This window comes from Arachis stenosperma, chromosome 6 (assembly GCF_014773155.1).
Source record: "Arachis stenosperma cultivar V10309 chromosome 6, arast.V10309.gnm1.PFL2, whole genome shotgun sequence".
In the NCBI taxonomy this organism is placed as follows: domain Eukaryota; kingdom Viridiplantae; phylum Streptophyta; class Magnoliopsida; order Fabales; family Fabaceae; genus Arachis; species Arachis stenosperma.
The window spans coordinates 28,370,158-28,390,290 of NC_080382.1; the positions used below are offsets into that span (position 1 = coordinate 28,370,158).

A 20,133-nucleotide genomic window follows, 5' to 3' on the forward strand; every position below is an offset into this window, starting at 1 on the left:
TGTTAAAAGTTTCTTGGGGCATGCAGGATTTTATAGAAGGTTTATCAAGGATTTTTCTAAAATAGCCAAACCTTTGAGTAATCTGCTGATGATTGATAATCCTTTTGTTTTTGATGAAAATTGCCAGCATGCCTTTGAAACTTTAAAAAACAGACTCATAACAGCACCAATCATCACACCCCCGGATTGGGAACTACCTTTTGAACTCATGTGTGATGCAAGTGACATTACAATTGGTGCTGTGCTTGGACAAAAGAAGGGAAACTTGCATCATGTCATATATTATGCAAGTAAGGTGTTGAATGAGGCCCAAAAAAATTACACCACAACAGAGAAGGAGTTATTAGCTGTAGTTTATACATTCGATAAGTTTAGATCATACTTGATAGGATCCAAAATTGTGGTTTATACTGACCATACTGCCCTTAAGTATTTGATGTCAAAACAGGATGCTAAACCAAGACTTATCAGGTGGATATTGCTCCTATAAGAGTTTGACATTGAAATAAAGGACAGGAAGGGCACTGAAAATCAAGTTGCTGATCATTTATCAAGGCTACCACAAGAAACAATTCAAGAAGCCTCCCAGCCTGTGAATGAAAGCTTTCCAGATGAACATCTTTTGTAGATCCAACAAGAACCTTGGTTTACTGATATTGCAAACTATAAGGTTGGAAGGAAGATTCCCAAGGAATTCACTAAGGAACAAATAAAGAAGCTAATTAATGAAGCAATGAAGTTTCTATGGGATGAACAATTTTTATTCAGAAGATGTGCAGATGGAATGATAAGGAAGTGTGTCCCTGAGAGTGAGATGAGCCATATCTTGTGGCACTGCCACGGGTCAGTGAGGGACGAAATTGTGATTAACAATATTGGCTCTTTGGTATATGCATTTATTAACTCAGCACTTTCTTTCCACAACTCCGTTCAACTAACCAGCAAGTGTACTGGGTCGTCCAAGTAATAAACCTTACGTGAGTAAGGGTCGATCCCACAGAGATTGTTGGTATGAAGCAAGCTATGCTCATCTTGTAAATCTCAGTTAGGCGGATAAAAATTGATTATGGAATTTCAAAAATCAAATAATAGTAAATAAACATAAAATAAAGATAAAGTTACTCATGTAATCCAATGGTGGGAATTTCAGATAGGTGCATGGAGGTGCTGTGTTCCTTCTGAATCTCTGCTTTCCTACTTCTTCCTTCTAGTTTTTCATCACTCCTTTCTATGGCAAGCTGTATGTAGGACATCACCGTTGTCAATGGCTACATTCCATCCTTTCAGTGAAAATGGTCCAAATGCTCTGTCACAGCACGGCTAATCATCTGTCGGTTCTCAATCAGGTTGGAATAGAATCCAGTGATTCTTTTGCGTCTGTCACTAACGCCCAGCCTTCAGGAGTTTGAAGCTCGTCACAGTCATTCAATCCCGGAATCCTACTCGGAATACCACAAACAAGGTTAAACTTTCCGGATTCCCATGAATGCCGCCATCAATTCTAGCTTATACCACGAAGATTCTGATTGAGGAATCCAAAAGATACGCACTCTAGCTTTCGCTTGTAGAACGGAAGTGGTTGTCAGGCACGCGTTCATATGGATGGATGATGATGAGTGTCACGGATCATCACATCCATCAGGTTGAAGTATGAATGGTATTTTAGAACAGGAATAAATCGAATTGAATAGAAAATAATAGTAATTGCATTAAAACTTGAGGTACAGCAGAGCTCCACACCCTTAATCTATGGTGTGTAGAAACTCCACCGTTGAAAATACATAAGTGATAGAGGTTCAGGCATGGCCGAATGGCCAGCCCCTATGATCTGAAAACTAAACGTCCAAAGATGTCTAATACAATAGTAAATTATCCTATTTATACTAGACTAGCTACTAGGGTTTACAGGAGTAAGTAATTGATGCATAAATCCACTTCTGGGGCCTACTTGGTGTGTGTTTGGGCTGAGCTTGATCTATCCAAGAGCTGAGGCTTCTTTTGGAGTTGAACGCCAAGTTGTAACGTGTTTTGGGCGTTCAACTCCGGGTTGTGACGTGTTTCTGGCGTTTTACTCCGGACAGCAGCATGGAACTGGCGTTGAGTGCCAGTTTACGTCGTCAATTCCCGAATAAAGTATGAACTATTATATATTGCTGGAAAGCTCTGGATGTCTACTTTCCAACGCCGTTGAGAGCGCGCCATTTGAAGTTGTGTAGCTCCAGAAAATCTATTTTGAGTGCAGGGAGGTCAAATTCCAACAGCATCAGCAGTCCTTTGTCAGCCTCCTATCAGAGTTTTGCTCAGGTCCCTCAATTTCAGCCAGAAATTACCTGAAATCACAGAAAAATATACAAACTCATAGTAAAGTCCAGAAATATGAATTTAACATAAAAACTAATGAAAACATCCCTAAAAGTAGCTTGAACTTACTAAAAACTACCTAAAAACAATGCCAAAAAGCGTATAAATTATCCGCTCATCACAACACCAAACTTAAATTGTTGCTTGTCCCAAAGCAACTGAAAATCAAATAGGATAAAAAGAAGAGAATATACTATAAATTCCAAAAATATCAATGAATATTAATTCTAATTAGATGAGCGGGACTTGTAGCTTTTTGCTTCTGAATAGTTTTGGCATCTCACTTTTTCCTTTGAAGTTCAGAATGATTGGCTTCTCTAGGAACTTAGAATTTCGGATGGTGTTATTGATTCTCCTAGTTAAGTATGTTGATTCTTGAACACAGCTACTTTTATGAGTCTTGGCCGTGGCCCTAAGCATTTTGTTTTCCAGTATTACCACCGGATACATAAATGCCACAGACACATGACTGGGTGAACCTTTTCAGATTGTGACTCAGCTTTGCTAGAGTCCCCAGTTAGAGGTGTCCAGAGCTCTTAAGCACACTCTTTTTGCTTTGGATCACGACTTTAACCACTCAGTCTCAAGCTTTTCACTTGGGCCTTCATGACACAAGCACATGGTTAGGGACAGCTTAATTTAGCCGCTTAGGCCTGGATTTTATTTCCTTGGGCCCTCCTATCCATTGATGCTCAAAGCCTTGGATCCTTTTTACCCTTGCCTTTTGGTTTTAAGGGCTATTGGCTTTTTCTGCTTGCTTTTTCTTTTTCTTTATAATTTTTTTTTCCGCAAGCTTTTGTTTTTCATTGCTTTTTCTTGCTTCAAGAATCAATTTCATGATTTTTCAGATTATCAATAACATTTCTCTTTGTTCATCATTCTTTCAAGAGCCAACAGTTTTAACATTCATAAACAACAAGATAAAAAATATGCACTGTTTAAGCATTCATTCAGAAAACAAAAAGTATTGTCACCACATCAATATAATTAAACTAAATTCAAGGATAAATTCGAAATTCATGTACTTCTTGTTCTTTTGAATTAAAAACATTTTTCATTTAAGAAAGGTAAAGGATTAATGGAATTATTCATAACTTTAAGACATAGTTACTAAACACTAATGATCATGAAGTAGAGACACAAAACATAGATAAACATATAATATAAAAACCGAACAGCAGAAAAGTAAGAACAAGGAATGAATCCACCTTAGTGGCGTCTTCTTCTTGAAGGACCAACAATGTCCTTAAGCTCCTCTATGTCCCTTCCTTGCCTTTGTTGCTCCTCCCTCATTTCTTTTTGATCTTCTCTTATTTCATGGAGAATGATGGAGTGCTCATGATGTTCCACCTTTAATTGTTCCATATTGTAGCTCAAATCTTCTAGGGAAGTGTTGAGTTGTTCCCAATAGTTGTTGGGAGGAAAGTGCATCCCTTGAGGCATCTCAGGGATTTCTTGATGATGAGCTTCCTCATGCATCTCTTGAGATCCGTGGAGGGTCTCTCTTGCTTGCTCCATCCTCTTCTTGGTGATGGGCTTATCCTCTTCAATGAGGATGTCTCCTTCTATGATTACTCCAGCTGAGTAACATAGATGGCAAATAAGATGAGGAAAAGCTAGCCTTGCCATGGTGGAGGGCTTTTCGGCTATTTTGTAGAATTCATGGGAGATGACTTCATGAACTTCTACTTCCTCTCCAATCATGATGCTATGAATCATGATGGCCCGATCCACAGTAACTTCAGATCGGTTGCTAGTAGGGATGATGGAGCGTTGAATGAACTCTAACCATTCTCTAGCCACAGGCTTGAGGTCCAGTCTTCTTAGTTGAACCGACTTGCCTTTGGAGTCTCTTTTCCATTGAGCTCCTTCCACACATATGTCCATAAGGACTTGGTCCAACCTTTGATTAAAGTTGACCCTTCTAGTGTAGGGGCGTTCATCTCCTTGCATCATGGGCAAGTGGAATGCCAACCTCACATTTTCCGGACTAAAATCTAAGTATTTCCCCCGAACCATTGTGAGATAATTCTTTGGACTCGGATTCACACTTTGATCATGGTTCCTAGTGATCCATGCATTGGCATAGAACTCTTGAACCATTAAGATTTTGACTTGTTGCATAGGGTTGGTTAGGACTTCCCAACCTCTTCTTTGGATTTCATGTTGGATCTCTGAATACTCATTTTTCTTGAGTTTAAAAGGGACCTCAGGGATCACCTTCTTCTTTGCCACAACATCATAGAAGTGGTCTTGATGGCTTTTGGAGATGAATCTTTCCATCTCCCATGACTCGGAGGTGGAAGCTTTTGTCTTCCCTTTTCCTTTTCTAGAGGATTCTCCGGCCTTAGGTGCCATTGATGGTGATGGAAAAACAAAAAAGATTATGCTTTGACCACACCAAACTTAAAATATTGCTTGCCCTCGAGCAAGAGAAGAAAGAAGAGAAGAAGAAGAAGAAGAAAATATGGAGGAGAGTGAGGGAAGGCGTTTCGACAAAGGTGTAGAAGAGGGGGTTTGTGTTGTGTGAAAATGAAGTAGAATGGAAGGGTATATATAGGGAGGGGAGTGGGTGTAGTTTCAGTCATTTAGGGTGGGTTTGGGTGGGAAAGATTTTTGAATTTTGAAGGTGGGTGGGGTTTATAGGGAAGAGTGGATGGATGTGAGTGGTGAAGGGGGTAATTGGGAAGAGAGATTGAAGTTGTTGGGAAGTGTGTTTACTGGAAAGAGAGAATGAATGTTGAGAAGAGGGGAGAATATGTTAGGTGGGGATCCTGTGGGGTCCACAGATCCTGAGATGATCCTGTGGGGTCCACAGATCCTGAGGTGTTAAGGATTTACATCCCTGCATCAATTAGGCATGTAAAATGCCTTTGCATACCATTCTGGCGTTTAAACGCCGAAGTGATGCACACTCTGGGCGTTCAACGCCCATGTGTAGCATGTTTCTGGCGTTGAACGCCAGTTCCATGCTTGTTACTGGCGTTCAGCGCCAGCTTTCCTCAAGGCACATTCTTGGCGTTCAAACGCCAGGATGTTGCTTGTTTCTGGCGTTCAGCGCCAGAAACATGCTCTGTTCTGGCGTTGAATGCCAGCCAGATGCACCTTACTGGCGTTTAAATGCCAGTAAGTCCTTCCTCCAGGGTGTGATTTCTCTTCTGCTATTTTTGATTCTGTTTTTAATTTTAGTATTTTTTTCATGACTCCACATGATCATGAACCTAATAAAACACAAAATAACAATAAAATAAAATTAAAATTAGATATATAAAATTGGGTTGCCTCCCAACAAGCGCTTCTTTAATGTCATTAGCTTGACAGTGGGCTCTCATGGAGCCTCACAGATATTCAGAGCATGATGAGGGCCTCCCAACACCAAACTTAGAGTTTGAATGAGGGGGCTTCTCAACACCAAACTTAGAGTTTGGTTGTGGCCTCCCAACACCAAGCTTAGAGTTTGACTGTAGGGCTCTTTTTGACTCTGTACTGAGAGAAGCTTTTCATGCTTCCTCTCCATTGTTGCAGAGGAAGGTCCTTGAGCTTTAAACACAAGGTAGTCCCCATTCAATTGAAGGACTAATTCTCCTCTGCTAACATCAATCACAGCTTCTGCTGTGGCTAGGAAGGGTCTTCCAAGGATGATGCATTCATCTTCTTCCTTCCTAGTGTCTAAGATTATGAAATCAGCAGGGATGTAAAGGCCTTCAACCTTTACTAACACATCCTCTACTAATCCATAAGCTTATCTTACTGACTTGTCTGCCAATTGTAGTGAGCATAAGGCAGACTGTACATCAATGATCCCCAGTTTCTCCATTACAGAGAGTGGCATAAGGTTTATGCCTGACCCCAGGTCACACAGAGCCTTGTTAAAGGTCATGGTGCCTATGGTGCAGGGTATTAAGAATTTACTAGGATCTTGTCTCTTTTGAGGTAGAGTTTTCTGAATCCATGTATCTAGTTCACTAATGAGCAAGGGGGATTCACCTTCCCAAGTCTCATTACCAAACAACTTGGCATTTTAGCTTCATGATAGCTCCTAGATATTGAGCAAATTGCTCTCCAATTCCATCTTCATCCTCTTCTGAGGAAGAATAGTCTTCAGAGCTCATGAATAGCAGAAGGAGATTTAGTGGAATCTCTATGGTCTCTATATGAGCCTCAGATTCCTTTAGGTCCTCAATGGAGAACTCCTTCTTGTTTGAGAGACGTCCCAGGAGGTCTTTCTCACTAGAATTTTCGTCCTTCTCCTCCCTTGTGCATTCGGCCATATTGATTACTTCAATGGCCTTGCACTCTCCTTTTGGATTCTCTTCTGTATTGCTTGGGAGAATACTGGGAGGAGTCTCAATGACTTTCTTACTCAGCTGGCCCACTTGTGCCTCCAGATTTCTAATGGAGGACCTTGTTTCACTCATGAAACTTAAAGTGGCTTTTGACAGATCAGAGACTAAGTTTGCTAAATTAGAGGGGCTCTGTTCAGAATTTTCTGTCTGTTGCTGAGAAGATGATGGAAAAGGCTTGTTATTTCTGAGCCTATTTCTTCCACCATTATTAAAGCCTTGTTGAGGCTTTTGTTGATCCTTTCATGAGAAATTTGGATGATTTCTCCATGATGAGTTATAGGTGTTTCCATAAGGTTCACCCATGTAATTAACCTCTGCCATTACAGGGTTCTCAGGATCATAAGCTTCTTCAGAAGCTACCTCTTTAGTACTGTTGGATGCATTTTTCCATCCATTCAGACTTTAAGAGATCATGTTGACTTGCTGAGTCAACACTTTGTTCTGAGCCAATATGGCATTTAGAGTATCAATTTCAAGAACTCCCTTCCTCTGAGGCGTCCCACTATTCACGGAATTCCTCTCAGAAGTGTACATGAATTGGTTATTTGCAACCATGTCAATAAGTTCTTGAGCCTCTTCAGGCGTTTTCTTTAGGTGAATAGATCCACCTGCGGAATGGTCCAATGACATTTTGGAAAACTCAGATAGACCATAATAGAATATATCTAATATGGTCCATTCTGAAAACATGTCAGAAGGACACTTTTTGGTCATCTGCTTGTATCTTTCCCAAGCTTCATAGAGGGATTCACCATCTTTTTGCTTGAAGGTATGAACATCCACTCTAAGCTTGCTCAGCTTTTGAGGAGGAAATAATTTATCCAAGAAGGCCGTGACCAGCTTATCCTAGGAGTCCAGGCTATCCTTAGGTTGTGAGTCCAACCATGTTCTAGCTCTGTCTCTTACAGCAAAAGGGAAAAGCATGAGCCTGTAGACTTCAGGATCTACTCCATTCGTCTTAACAGTCTCACAAATCTGCAAGAACTCAGTTAAAAACTGGTAAGGATCTTCAGATGGAAGTCCATGAAACTTGCAGTTCTGTTGTATTAAAGCAACTAATTGAGGTTTCAGCTCAAAATTGTTTGCTCCAATGGCTGGAATGGAGATGCTTCTTCCATCAAATTTGGACGTTGGTTTTGTGAAGTCACCAAGCATCCTCCTTTCATTATTGTCGTTGGGTTCGACTGCCATCTCCTTCTCTTGTTCGAAAATTTCAGAAAGGTTGCCTCTGGATTGTTGTAGTTTAGCTTCTCTTAGTTTCCTCTTCAGAGTCCTTTCAGGTTCTGGATCAGCTTCAACAAGAGTGTCTTTTTCCTTGTTCCTGCTCATATAGGGAAGAAGAGAACAAGAAAAGAAAGAGGAATCCTCTATGTCAAAGTATAGAGATTCCTTTATGTTAGTAGAAGAAGAAAGGGCAGAGTAGTGAAGAAGAATGGGTAAGGATAGAGGTGGTGATCTGAGATGAACAGAGATGAAGAGAAGTGTTAGTGAATAAATAAATAAATAGATAGAAGGAGAGATAGAGAATTTTGAAAATAATTTTGAAAAAGTGGCTAGTGATTTTCGAAAATTAAAGATAAGATATGATTAAAATTAAGATTTAAACAATTAAAAAGAATTTTTGAAAAAGAGGGAGGTATTTTCGAAAATTAGAGAGGGAAAAGTAGTTAGGTGGTTTTGAAAAAGATAAGAAACAAACAAAAAGTTAAATAGTTAGTTTAAAAAGATATTAAAGTCAAATTTGAAAAAGATAAGAAGATAAGTTTAGATAAGATATTTTGAAATCAAAATTTGAAAAAGATAAAATTTTGAAAGAGATATGATAAAAAGATAAGATAAGATATATGATTAAAAAGATGAAAAAGATATTTTGAAAAAGATTTTATTTTAAAATTAAAATTAATTACTTGACTAACAAGAAACTAAAAGATAAGATTCTAGAATTTAAAGATTGAACCTTTCTTAACAAGAAAGTAACAAACTTCAAATTTTTGAATCAATCACCTTAATTGTTAGTGAATTTTCAAAAATTATGATAAAATTCAGAAAAAGATTTTGAAAAATATTTTAAAGAATATTTTTGAAAATTTTCGAAAAACAAAGATAAAATTGAAAAGATATGATTTTTGAAAAAGATTTTGAAAAGATAAGATTTTTAGAATTGAAAATTTGACTTGACTTGTAAGAAACAACTAATTTTTAAAAAATTTTTGACCAAGTCAACTCAAATTTTTGAAATGTTGGAGAGAAATAAGGAAAAGATATTTTTTTGATTTTTAAAATTTTAATGATGAGAGAGAAAAAATAAAAACGTCATTTTTGTGTTTTTCTCTTTTCTTTCTGGATCAAAACAAAGAATGCATGCAAGAACACTATGAATGTCAGGATGAACACCAAGAACACTTTGAAGATCATGATGAACATCAAGAACATAATTTTGAAAAATTTTTGATGCAAAGAAAACATACAAGACACCAAACTTAGAAATCTTTAACGCATGGACTCTAACAAACGAAAAATGCATATGATAAACAACAAAAAATGCAAAGCAAGAAAACATCAAGATCAAACAAGAAGACTTACCAAAAATAACTTGAAGATCATGAAGAACACCATGAATGCATGAATTTTTGAAAAATGCAAGAAAATTTTTTAAAGCATGCAATTGACACCAAACTTAAAAATTGACTCAAGACTCAAACAAGAAACACAAAATATTTTTGGTTTTTATGATTTTATGAATTTTTTTTGTATTTTTATTATTTTTTTCGAAAAACATTATTAGAAAAACGAAAAAGAAAAGAAAAATTTTGAAAAAATTTTTTTGAAAAGAAAATAAAAAAAATTACCTAATCTGAGCAACAAGATGAACTGTTAGTTGTCCAAACTCGAACAATCCCCGGCAACGGCACAAAAAACTTGATGGACGAAATTGTGATTAACAATATTGGCTCTTTGGTATGTGTATTTATTAACTCAGCACTTTCTTTCCACAACTCCGTTCAACTAACCAGGAAGTATACTGGGTCGTCCAAGTAATAAACCTTACGTGAGTAAGGGTCGATCCCACAGAGATTGTTGGTATGAAGCAAGCTATGGTCATCTTGTAAATCTCAGTCAGGCGGATAAAAATTGATTATGGAATTTCAAAAATCAAATAATAGTAAATAAACATAAAATAAAGATAAAGTTACTCATGTAATCCAATGGTGGGAATTTCAGATAGGTGCATGGAGGTGCTGTGTTCCTTCTGAATCTCTGCTTTCCTACTTCTTCCTTCTAGTTTTTCATCACTCCTTTCTATGGCAAGCTGTATGTAGGGCATCACCGTTGTCAATGGCTACATCCCATCCTCTCAGTGAAAATGGTCCAAATGCTCTGTCACAGCACGACTAATCATCTGTCGGTTCTCAATCAGGTTGGAATAGAATCCAGTGATTCTTTTGCGTCTGTCACTAACGCCCAGCCTTCAGGAGTTTGAAGCTCGTCACAGTCATTCAATCCCGAAATCCTACTCGGAATACCACAGACAAGGTTAAACTTTCCGGATTCCCATGAATGCCGCCATCAATTCTAGCTTATACCACGAAGATTCTGATTAAGGAATCCAAGAGATACGCACTCTAGCTTTCGCTTGTAGAACGGAAGTGGTTGTCAGGCACGTGTTCATATGGATGGATGATGATGAGTGTCACGGATCATCACATCCATCAGGTTGAAGTACGAATGGTATCTTAGAACAGGAATAAATCGAATTGAATAGAAAATAATAGTAATTGCATTAAAACTTGAGGTACAGCAGAGCTCCACACCCTTAATCTATGGTGTGTAGAAACTCCACCGTTGAAAATACATGAGTGATAGAGGTTCAGGCGTGGCCGAATGGCCAGCCCCCATGATCTGAGAACTAAACATCCAAAGATGTCTAATACAATAGTAAATTATCCTATTTATACTAGACTAGCTACTAGGGTTTACAGGAGTAAGTAATTGATGCATAAATCCACTTCTGGGACCCACTTGGTGTGTGTTTGGGCTGAGCTTGATCTATCCACGAGCTGAGGCTTCTTTTGGAGTTGAACGCCAAGTTGTAACGTGTTTTGGGCGTTCAACTCCGGGTCGTGACGTGTTTCTGGCGTTTTATTCCAGACAGCAGCATGGAACTGGCGTTGAGCACCAGTTTACGTCGTCAATTCCCAAATAAAGTATATACTATTATATATTGCTGGAAAGCTCTGGATGTAGACTTTCCAACGCCGTTGAGAGCGCGTCATTTGGAGTTCTGTAGATCCAGAAAATCTGTTTCGAGTGCAGGGAGGTCAGATTCCAACATCATCAGCAGTCCTTTGTCAGCCTCCTATCAGAGTTTTGCTCAGGTCCCTCAATTTCAGCCAGAAATTACCTGAAATCACAGAAAAACACACAAACTCATAGTAAAGTCCAGAAATGTGAATTTAACATAAAAACTAATGAAAACATCCCTAAAAGTAGCTTGAACTTACTAAAAACTACCTAAAAATAATGCCAAAAAGCGTATAAATTATCCGCTCATCAGTCAGCCTATGGAGGGCATTTTGGACCTGACAAAACAGCAGCAAAGGTGCTCCAAAGTAGGTTTTATTGGCCAACCATCTTCAAGGATGCTAGAGAATTTGTTCATCAATGTACTGAATGCCAAAAAGCTGGAGGATTGACTAAAAGGAATGAGATGCCTCAGAATTACATTTTAGAAGTAGAGCTTTTTGACCTTTGGGGTGTTGATTTTATGGGACCATTTCCTCCCTCCTACTCCTTCAGATACATCTTGGTAGTAGTGGAGTATGTTTCAAAGTGGGTGGAAGCAATAGCCACAACAACCTGTGATGCACAAATTGTCCTTCAATTCCTAAAGAAGCACATATTCACGAGGTATGGAGTACATAAGGGTCTGATGAGTGATGGTGGAGGACATTTCTGCAATAGACAAATGGAGAAGTTTGTTAATAAGTATGGGGTAGTGCACAAAGTAGCTACACCTTATCACCCGCAGACCAATGGCCAAGCAGAGCTTGCAAACCGAGAATTGAAGAAAATTCTGGAAAAGACAGTGGGAGCTACCAGAAAAGATTGGGCTAGAAAGCTAGAGGATGCACTATGGGCATATAGGACAGCATTCAAAACACCCATCGGAAAATCTCCCTTCTAGTTGGTGTATGAAAAGTCTCGTCACCTCCCGGTTGAGCTTGAACATAAAGCTTTTTGGGCTACAAAACTTCTCAACCTTGATTCTCAAGCTGCAGAAGAAAGAAGACTATTACAACTAAATGAGTTGGATGAATTTAGGCTAGAAGCTTATGAAAGTGCTAAAATATACAAGGAGAGAGCCAAGAGGTGGCATGACAAGAGGATCGTGAGGAAAGAATTCAAACCGGGACAGCAAGTGCTCCTCTATAGCTCACGGCTAAAACTCTTCCCTGGCAAGCTTAAGTCTAAGTGGACTGGTCCGTATCTGGTAACAAAGGTTTTCCCCTATGGAAGTCTTGAACTGCTAGATGAAGAAACAAAGAACCACTTCATAGTAAATGGTCACAGAGCAAAGCCATACCTAGGAGGACAATGGGACAAAGACAAAGAGGTTCAGAACCTAAGCTAAGCAAGAAGGAACAATGTTAAGCTAATGACAATAAAGAAGTGCTTGTTGGGAGGCAACCCAACCTGAGGTAGTTTTCTTTCCTAGCTAGTTCAATAAGAAGGTTAAATAATTTAGCTGTAATGCAAGGAGCTAAGTTTGATGTTTCACACCAAAACAAATTTAGGAAGAATGAAGGATTCTAAGTTTGGTGTTCCACCAAAATTTATTTAAAAACACATTCCTACCTTCTGCATAATGCTAGCTCCAAGAAACCAGATAAATCATTTAACCATTTTGCCGTTTTCCAGTTTTTAGTCCATAACTTTTAGCAAGATCAAGAAAATTCATGATGGGTTAAGTTAATGCATGAGAAATAGTAGCAAGGAACTAAGTTTGGTGTTCATACACCAAAGTGAATTTAAGAGGCCATAACCAATTGATGCATACTAACCAGCTGCCTAAGGGCTTGAGAAGCAAGCAACTTTTGAGAATCATGCAGGAAAGTGGCCACCATCTGAAGACATCATGCATCATGACTAAGGAGGGGCACAACAGAAGGAAGGATAAAAGAACTGCAAACCAATAGGTTGTGTCTATACTTGATTCTTGCTGTTAAGAAATACTTCAATTTATGCTTTGCTAAAGTATTCATTTAGTACAAGTAAGATCAGCTCTTGAAATAAGTAGGCTAGTCTAAGTGTGTGCTTGTGTGTTTACTTTCACTTAACTAAATGCATGCTTTGTCCCCTGTATCTTTTCAATTCAATAAAAGAAATGTTTGAAACATGAAGTAAGATAGTTCTTTGTTAGCTGAAAGTACAATAATAGCAAGTGGTGGTATGTGTGTTTGATTGTGTAAGTAGCTCACTTCTAGTGAATAAAAGGACTAGACTGTTTCCCTTTTAAATAGAAACTAGCTCAATGTCTATGAATCTCATAAATAAAAGTCCTTGGTTGAAAAAGAAAAACAAAGAGAAAAGCTAAGTATGGCATCAAGAAAAACAAAAGAAGACAAAATAAAGCTAGACACCAATAGCTTGAACCTTAAAATATATGCATGTGGTGTCTTTGTACTAGGATCTGCTTGGATTATTAAGTTCTTTGGAGTGCATCAACACATGGTAACTTGGGTTAACTAACCCGGAATTATCAACTGAAAGTCCACTATCAAGAGCAACCTAGCTACAAGATATTTAGTAACCCAAAGAGGTGCTGGCATCAATGTTCTAAGAAGAAATGTGAGCCAAGTGTCTACAGTGAATAATGTGTTGAGCACAAATAAAGTAAAAGAAAAAGAATTGCTGCACACATGACACTGAGCTGAATGTTATAGAAAAAGAAAATAAAGAGAAACAACCATTAAGGACAAGTAAATAATGAGAGGTCACAGCAGTGTGTTAGTTGATGCTTGAAGGAGACTTTCTATGCCTAAAAATCAATAAGAAGTGAGTTGTTGCATATCTGTATAAAACCCCATGAGCTAACAATAATACTATGCTAGCATGAACATTCTCTTCCATTTCATTCTCTCTTTTTAATAATTCTTTTCTTGTTTGGGGACAAGCAAGGTTTAAGTTTGGTGTTATGATGACAAGTCATCTTAGCCTAGTTTTACTAGTCTTTTTCTTTGATTTTCATTGGGTTTTATGCACTTTCTTGTGCCACAAGTAAGCCATTTGGGTAGAATTTCATGTTTCCTTAGATTCAATCAACCATGAATGAATTGATGCATTTTCATGAGTTTTTGTGCAATAATTGCTTATATATCAAGAAGAAGAAGAACTCTCATGATTATAGCATAGCTTTGATGCAATTGTTGATTGGTGATAGGTGGAAAAAGGCTTGGAAAAAGGTTGAAGAAAAGGGGATAGCAAAGGGCAAGAGGAAGGACTCACGTTTGAGCTCAAGTTTGCCTCAAACTTGGACTCAAACGTGAGGAAGAGTGCAACCACACCCTGGAGGCGTGCCCACGTTTGCGCCAACGTTTGCCTCAAACTTGAGGTCAAACGTTGGCTAAGAATTTTCATCCAGGAGAAGCCAGTGTTTGCACCAACGTTTGTCTCAAACGTGAGCTCAAACGTTGGCTACATTTTAGCATGGAAGAGCACCCCTGTTTGATGCCTTGGATGAGCCACGTTTGCGCCAACGTTTGCCTCAAACGTTAGGCCAAACGTTGGCTAAAAGGGTAGCATGGGAAGGGCCACGTTTGAGCTCACGTTTGACCTCAAACGTTGGCTCAAACGTGGATGACAGCAAATTGGCCGAGCTGCATAATACCACACACGAAGACGTTTGAGTCAACGTTTGCCTCAAACATTAACTCAAATGTAAATACCCAAGGTCCAAGTTGCTAACGGATTTTGTCTCAACACCAAGAGCAATCAACAGAGGCTATTGTCAACCCAATTCCATCAAGAGCAAGGGCCCGATTCAAGGCTTGGAGATCATTAGAAGAGAGTGTATAAATAGCTTAGAATTTAAGTTTTGAAGGAGTTTTTTTTTAGAATTTTTTACGGAGCTTTCCTTTTAGTGTTTTACAGAGCTTGTCCTTTTAGAGAGTTTTTGAATTACTTTGAGTTTTTGTTGTCATTGAGATAGAGAGTTTCTGGAAGGAGAATTGAGTTCTCTTCCTCTGGGTTTCTTGTTTTTTTTTTGGCAAAGCTTTACTTGAGTCTTGGGTGTTGAGAATTAAGGAAATTCTGTCTCAATCTCACCTTGAGATCTCTCTGTTTTGATTTACTGCACTCTTTGAGAAATTGAGATTTGAATTTAATTTTTCTGCTGTTTGATTTTAAATTCTCTTGCAATTGAATTCTGGATTTGGATCTAGGAAGGTACTGAGATCTAGAGTTGGTTATCTAGTCTCTTGAGTCCTGAGATCTGGAGTTTTCATTTTAATTTCTCTGTTGAATACTTCTCCAAGTTTATTTACATTTCCATTTAAGATCTGGTTCATTTCGATTCATCTTCTACTCTTCTGTTTGTTGCAATTTACTTTTCCTTGTCTAATTTCTGCAAATCCAATTCCCAATTCCATTTTATAATTCAAGCAATTTACATTTCTTGCACTTTAAGTTTCTGCAATTTACATTTCTTGCACTTTAAGTTACTGCCATTTACTTTACTTGTTCTTTAAGATTCAGCACTTTAATTTTCTTAGCTCTTAAATTCACTGCAATTTTCCTTATCCCTTTACTTTTCATGCAATTTAGCTTTTGTCAATCATAAATCACTCAAATCAACTTCTATTTGCTTGACTAAATTAACCACTAAGCTAAAATTGCTCAATCCTTCAATCCCTGTGGGATCGACCTCACTCCCGTGAGTTTTATTACTTGATGCGACCCGGTGCACTTGCCGGTGAGTTTTGTGTCGGACCGTTTTCCGCACATCATGCAACATCCAGACATTCCTGAGGAATGCATGAGCATTGACCTCATTGATTCCTTGGTGGAAGAGGTCAACATGGCTGAAAGCTTCAAGGAAGGGCTAAATGATATCCTTGATGATATCTAGCCTGATTCAGAGGAACCTCTGGAAACCTCTGAGGAAAAGAAAAAGCCTCCAAAGCTTGAGCTTAAGCAATTACATTTCTCCCTGAAATACACATTTCTGGGAGAGGGAGATACCTATCCTGTGATCATAAGTTCTGCGTTAGAACCATAGGAAGAAGAAGCACTAATTAAAGTGCTCAAAACACATAGGACCACCCTTGGGTGGACTATGAGTGACCTTAAGCGCATTTGTCCAGCCCGATGCATGCATAAAATCCTACTGGAGGATAATGCCAAACCAGTGGTGCAACTACAAAGGTGTTTGAATCCAGCCATGAAGGAAGTAGTGCAGAAGGAAGTCACTAAGCTCTATGAGGCTGGGATGATTTATCCCATTTCTGACAGCTCCTAGGTGAGCCCTGTCCAAGTTGTTCCTGTAACACCCTACCATACAGAGTCTTATGCTTAAGTCATAATTTAGAGATGGCAAGGTATTACGACCTCTAAAATAAAAATTTAGTACGTATAGTAGTATGAATAATTGATTATAACTAGGAGCCTTTGTAGAAAAAGGGGTAAACAAAAATCGCAACTCAAAAGCGCAACACTCCGATTGATAACGTAACGAACAAGGATAACCAACGCGAGATTATATATATACAAAGGAGTGTCAAAAACAGGAATATCAAGACTCAAGATCCGGCTGCGAAGATAACCGGTCCGAGCGTAGCAATATATACATATGATAAAATAAGGAAAACCCCAAAGGAAACCCAAAGGGACACAAATACATAAAACCTATTCTCCAAAATCTCCCATAAGAGGGGTCATCACAGTTTGTATTATTTAATGGAGATAAAAGTATCTAAGCAAAACATATAAACTAAACAGAGTCCCCAAGAACAAGGAATCTTCGCAAATCTAGAAGTCTCCAGCATGCCTCAGCGGGAAACCTCACGTCCTGCATCTGAAAACCACAAAATCCGCATGGGTGAGAACCAGAGGTCCCCAGCATGGTAACAACTTCCACATATATAATACATAACAATAGAGGAAAGCCAAAGGCAATCCTAGAACTTCCTCCAGATAATATCAAGCTTATAAACAAGCTAAACCGTATAAGGGCATCTGACTAAAGATTCTTCAGTCTAACTAATACTTCCCTTTCCAATTCCTTCAAACCTCCCAACCACCAGCAGGAGTATAATATATCAAACACAGTTATATCAGTCAAAGAATATTCAAATAGGAGCAGTTAAGACATTTAGACAATTAGCAAGTAATATGCAATCAAATAGGCAATCTCAAACAATTCACATAGTATGCATATGATGAATGCCTGTCCCTAGTGGCCGATGATATCATCTTGTCGGTTATAGAGCCAACCCGACAAGTCCTGGTCGCTAACCATTGGACTGTCCCTCTGTCGCGCATCCCCAACTCGAGTTATACTCGTTATAAACTTGATCATAAACATGATCCATATCCATCACCCTCACTGGTGAATATTTCGGGGGCGAGCTCATCCGGGTCTTTCACAGTGCCCGGCCACACTTACGACATAGGGTCACCAGAGTATCAAGTCTCAACCTGGAGCACGTGGTGGCTAGCCACTGCTACTACCCAGGGAAACTCGTATCTCAGATAGTGGAAGTGCAAATCACAATTATCAATAATTCAGCATAAACATGCATGAATCCTTATCCATGGATCAACATCCATATCAGCCATCCGGCTCACGGTTCAGTCCAGAACCAGCCAATATTCATAGCATACACAGCTATTCCGGCTCACGGTTAAATCCATAACCAGCCAATATTCATAGCATACACAGCTATTCCGGCTCACGGTTAAATCCATAACCAGCCATTTCATTAACAATTACAGCCTTTCGGCCCATGGCATAACAAGCACTTCCACCACCGTCCTCCGCATCTCACATAATCATCTTGATCCTCATTGATTATTCATTTTTCCCTTGCTTCACTCGCAAGTTACCTCATTCACTAGCCCCTTTCAAATAGCTAGGCATGTCATAATGATTTAAGACATAAATGGTGAGATCGGAGGCTTAGAAGTATGAGATTTGGCTTTTAAAACTCAAAAATCAACTTTGGGATGAAAACAGGGCCACGCGTACGCGCACTCCACGCGCACGCGTGGATGGCCTTAAAAACTCATCGACGCGCAAGTGTCATGCACGCTAACGCGTGGATTCAAAATTTGCCAATCGACGCGCACGCGCCAACCACGCGTACGCGCGGGTGTTCTCGTGCCTCAGGCACAACACTGGCACAGTTCTGGCATAACTCTCTGTAAAATGGCTGGGCATTGGGTGCAGCACAATCGGCGCGCCCGCGCACATCACGCCCACGCGTGGATGGCGCTTTCTGGAAGATCGGCGCGTACGCGCCAGGTGCGCCCACGCGCAAGGGGTCATTCTGCTAAAAATTTTCTAAGTTAAAAGCTGCAGAATTCACAGATTTAAACCCCAATCTTCCAACGGACATAACTTCCTCATTTTAAATCGTTTTTCACCCGTTCTTCGAACGGCATGGACATCCCGGATCCAATTTCATTTTTAAACAGATTTGGTACAAAACGGAGATCCATAGTCCAAGTTATGTCCCGTCAAAGTATGCCCAAAAACCATATTTTCATACAAAACCACAATATGCCATTTTCAAAACAAACCATTTTCAACTCTTTTCAAAGTCAATCAAAACATGCCAATTTCATCCCTTTTTTTTTGAAATCAATCAAAATGTATCAAATTCAACATCAAGCCTCCTCAACTCACACATTGACACATTACCACAATTTACCAAAATCACTATCTCATCATTTTACCCCACTTCACCCAAGTGGCTCAAACCCAAACACATTGACATATCATATACTATTTCTCATGCCAATTCTCAACAACACCAATTCCAATAAATCAATATTGCACACAATCAACATCATACTCACCATTAACATGGTTCGACCTATAATTCAACCATAACCAATCATCAAGCATATATCACAACATGCATATTTCTCATACATCATACCACCAAGACATCAATAATCATCATCACATATATGACCACATCATATATCTCAATCATTCAACAACATCAACAATTCAATGCCTATCTTAGGGCCTCTAGCCTAAGTATTTCCTACCACATTACATATTAGATACGGGAAACCGAAACCATACCTTAGCCGATTTTCCCAAGCTCCCCCGGAGCACTTCCAAACCACTTATCCACAAGCTCTCAAGGCCTCAACACCTCCAAGAACAGATTTTTCACCACCAAACCCTTTTCAAGCTTTTCAAAGTCACCAATCAAGCTCCAATATCCACACATACACAACCTAAGCCACAACCATCATACCCATACACAACATCTCAAAACCCAAACATCATAAAATCACAAAATCACACTAGGGTTGAGAGTCTTACCACACCCAAGGTCCAAGGAGACAAGATTAACCTTCTCCTTCAAGAGAGTTGGGTCCTATAACATCAAAGAACCCAAAATCTCAACATTTTTGCTCATAAAACTCGAAAACAAGGCTGGAATTTCGAAGAGCAAAACGTGGCTTACCTCAAGATTAATTGTATGGGTTTTGTAGAGCTCTCCGCGGTGAACGCGTGGCCGCAAACGGAGCGGCAATCGGAGCTCTAGATCAAAAGTTATGGTGGTTTGAAGATCAAGTGAGAGAAAGAACTTGAGAGAGTGTTCTTCCCCCCATGGCCTCCATTTCAGCGTGTTTAGTGTCTCAAATGAGGAGAGAGAGTGCTGAAAACTAGGGTTTTGGTTTAGTTATGTTGGGCCAAGGGCCCACTTTGGGTTCGGTTGGCCCGGTTTGGTCCGTTCGGTCCAATCTTGGTCCGAATTCTATAAAATTGGTACCGAAATTCTCGTCTCAGTCTCCTCTATCACATTTAGCCATAAAAATCACATTTTAGGCTTTCTAGAATAAATTCTCATTTATGAGTTAATTAGCCGTTAATTAACCGGGTTTTACATTCTACCCACCTAATTGGGAATTTTGCCCACAAAATTCAAATGCAATTACCTGAGAATAAATGCGGATAATCCGTTCGCATCTCCGACTCAAGTTCCCAAGTGTGTTCCTCAACACCGCCTCGACTCCAAGCCACTTTCACTAAAGAAACCTCTTTTTCACGCAACCGTTTAATACTAGTATCATCAATTCTGACCGGAGCCACTGGAAGCGTCAAATCTTCCCTTAACTGAACCGATTCGGGTTCCAACACATGGCTAGCATCAGGAGTGTACTTCCGAAGCTGCGACACGTGAAA

At 39.2% G+C, this 20,133-nt stretch overlaps 1 non-coding gene across 1 annotated transcript; it reads left to right on the top strand.

Moving 5' to 3' along the window:
* The first annotated feature begins 7,395 nt into the window (after window positions 1–7,395).
* LOC130937623 (small nucleolar RNA R71) lies at window positions 7,396–7,499 on the top strand. Its single transcript, XR_009068833.1, has one exon. It is a non-coding gene; the product is annotated as a small nucleolar RNA R71 (small nucleolar RNA).
* The last annotated feature ends 12,634 nt before the right edge of the window (window positions 7,500–20,133 follow it).